Source organism: Hipposideros armiger, unplaced genomic scaffold, assembly GCF_001890085.2.
Source record: "Hipposideros armiger isolate ML-2016 unplaced genomic scaffold, ASM189008v1 scaffold_1313, whole genome shotgun sequence".
In the NCBI taxonomy this organism is placed as follows: domain Eukaryota; kingdom Metazoa; phylum Chordata; class Mammalia; order Chiroptera; family Hipposideridae; genus Hipposideros; species Hipposideros armiger.
This window is the reverse complement of record NW_017732663.1, coordinates 278,931-282,119: the sequence shown is the minus strand read 5'-3', so window position 1 is coordinate 282,119 and position 3,189 is coordinate 278,931.

Here is a 3,189-nt window from a genome sequence, read left to right as displayed (position 1 = left end):
GTATTTGTTTCTACTTCCCCTACAGCTTCATTAAGTAAAACCACACAGCTTTCTCACAATGGTACTGAGAAAACAAAACATCTCAGTTTCCTAAGCAAACATTTGGTCAACAGAAAGGAAAGGGTTTTGGATGGCAGATTTTTCTTTTTTTTTTTTTTTCTCCATTCTTAAAGATTCCTATTCTTCATGTTTGGTTACTTAATTTTGGCTCAATGAAATAACTGGAAAGTCGGGGCTTTCCCAAAATGTTAAGAAAACACCACATTGTAAGATGCAAAATGAACAGATTTTTCAGCTCTCTCTACCTCTCAGTAAAGGGGCTCTTTGGTTATTATGAAGACAGGAAAAAAGAATTTGGTGGGCAAGTTTTATCTCCCTGGCTGCCTCTCCATTGCCCTTTCATTTTCCTCTTGCAAACCTGAGCAATATAAGTAATTAATTTTCAATAAGCTAAATAAATGGTCTTCTGCTATGATATAGTCTAACAAGTTGAGAGGATTACAATGATATGAGCATTTCAGGCAACTATATCTAGTGAAGCCTTCGAAATAGCTGATAAGATTTCATAAATATCCTTTCCTGAGCTGACAGCGCATGGAGATCAGCCCGATACTGGGGCTGCCGGACTGGGTTCTCAGGATATCCTCTGTCACTAGGCTTCCAAGCTTTTGCAAGAGATATTTAAATAGTAGATATCCTCAGGGTGCAAATTTGACAGTGGGGGAAATAATCTTTAGAAATTTAAAATCCAAAAAGTATAATCAGTTATCCTTTGGGAAGCTGTCTACACAGAAGAAGGAAGTAGAGAACAGAACAAATGCTCAGTAAATAAAACCAACATCGATCTCGACACTAAATAAATTCGGACCCCAATGTACTGTTTGCTCTAGGGCAAATTTGTCTCCGAAATTTATCCTTACACTTTCTTTTTTGCCATCCAGACAAACATCAGTCACTATCATGAAGCCTGGTTGGCCTTGCCTCATATCTCCAACCCGCCACCTGGCAGAGATGTCTTTTCCCATTTCCTCTGCTTCCATACAATGGTGACATTTTGAAGCAGTGCTGATGAGGTCCCTAAATTTGTTGTGTCTACTTAAAATTGATAATCTCCTATGATACAAATCTCAAGCACCTATTTTTAATGAAACCTTTAGATGAATATCAAAGAACTATTTAGCCATGGCTAATATTTTAATTAGATTATATTCTCAATTTAACCCATTAAACCTCCTTTGATGATCCCCATATTTAGTGTTTAGCCTCAGATGCACAAGGTAATGAATACTGGACCTTTTGATTTAATGAGAATTTCGGCTCTTTCAGCCTGCGCCTCTTTGTATACCTTTTATTTTGCTGGCTATAGAATTCAGTTAATTGAAGGAGTCTCTTACCATCACACATTAAGAAGTATAAATTAGCATCCCCATTCTGATTGGAAAATGCAAGCAGACAGTATTGCTTTGATCTGAGGATTGCGCTGAAGAAGACAGCAGCTCTCTGAAAATGAGCTGATGGCCTTGTTATCAGGGCAAAATGCAGATGCGTCCATGTGCCTCAAAACACTTAATGTTTTAATTGATCACCTTCCAATTCTCCCTGTTCTGTTTCCATCATTCTTTTTAGGAGTGTGTGTGTGTGTGCATGTGTGCATGTGTATTTGTGTGTCTGTAGCTCTGTCTTGTTCTGTCTGTTTATCCTTTCTGTTTTCTCTCCTCAGAGAATTAGGGACCTAGGTTTTAAGTTAGTCTGAAACCATGGAAAATTAAATAACAAATTCCCTCACCTTGAAATGTCTAAGGATATTCTGTAAAATTATTCAGGACCTTCCATGGGCAAAGATTCTTAAGGACTAACTCCAACTTCCAATGCTCTCAAACTGATAGATTCCAAACCGCTGGAGCTGCATCACTGACTGTGAGGTAGGAAGGCTGTTCTTTGCTTTGGCAATGAAGTCAGCCTTTTAATCTGTTGTAATGATGATGCAATTCTGAACCTCAACAAATTCAATTACATAAAATATACATCAAAGTAAAAGATCCACACCTCCCTCACTCACTGTAAAAGTCAGAACAAAATAACATTAAATTAAAATCATGAGGTTTCTGGATAAATATGGTAGACTGAACACACACACACACACACACACACACACACACACACACACACACTCCTATTTCACTCTCTTGGCAGGCTCCTGCTGAAATCATAGAAAAGGGGTTTTTTGGTTTGGTTTGATTTTGGGGTTTTGAGGCATAAACATATAAAAACAGGGAGAACAGGAGCAAGGACAATAGTAACAAAATTTTGAAAACTGGAAAGCAGATGAATGATTTGCAAAAGGAGAGATAAGCAGAGTCCAAAAATACTAAATTTTAACCTAGCAAAGGGGACATTTAAGAATCAATTTGAGGGGCCGGCCGAGTGGCTCAGTTGGTTAAGAGCTCGCTCAAGGGTTTGAGCTCTGAGCAACAGCGGTTTGATGCCCGGCCTGAGCTGAGCTGCCGCTGAGCTGCCAACAGGTGGCAGGATGGCTCAGCTAAAAATAAATAAATAAAAAAGAATCAATTTGATTTACTCTATAAAATACCCTAAATGCTCAGGAATTGATGGTGTCAATTACCTCTGGAAGTAGGGGTAAAAGGAGGTGAGCGGGGCTAAATAAATGACGATTATCCCTCCACCACCTTGGTAAAAGATCGCTGTATCCTCTGCAGGGGCAGAAGAGTGTGTCTCTGGAGTGAGGGACAGGTGGCTCTGGTAGGGGCACAGTCCTAAAAACAGAGTCAATAGTGAACATGTGTGTTCAAAATACAGAGACCTCTTGTCATTTTCTGCCACTTCGCTCCCATAATGCTGAACCTTTACCCTACAAACAGGAATTTGGAAATTTTTTCTCTGGGGAATCTAACCAGCTTAAAAGAAAAGACCTACAACTTCTGACTTCAGAGATTCTCTAACTAAAGAACTCAACCATGCTATCCTACAGTAAAACTCACAATAACCAAATCCCATGGTGTGTCATAACAAGATACCATTGAGGAATTTTCCCAGAAAGCAAAGCAAAAAGGCAAAAAGATAGTAAATTTAAAGGATAAATCCAGGAGGTAAAAATCCAAATAACAGGAGTTTCATACAGGACAAACATAGATAAAGAGAAATAGAAATCATCAAAGAATTAACTCAAGA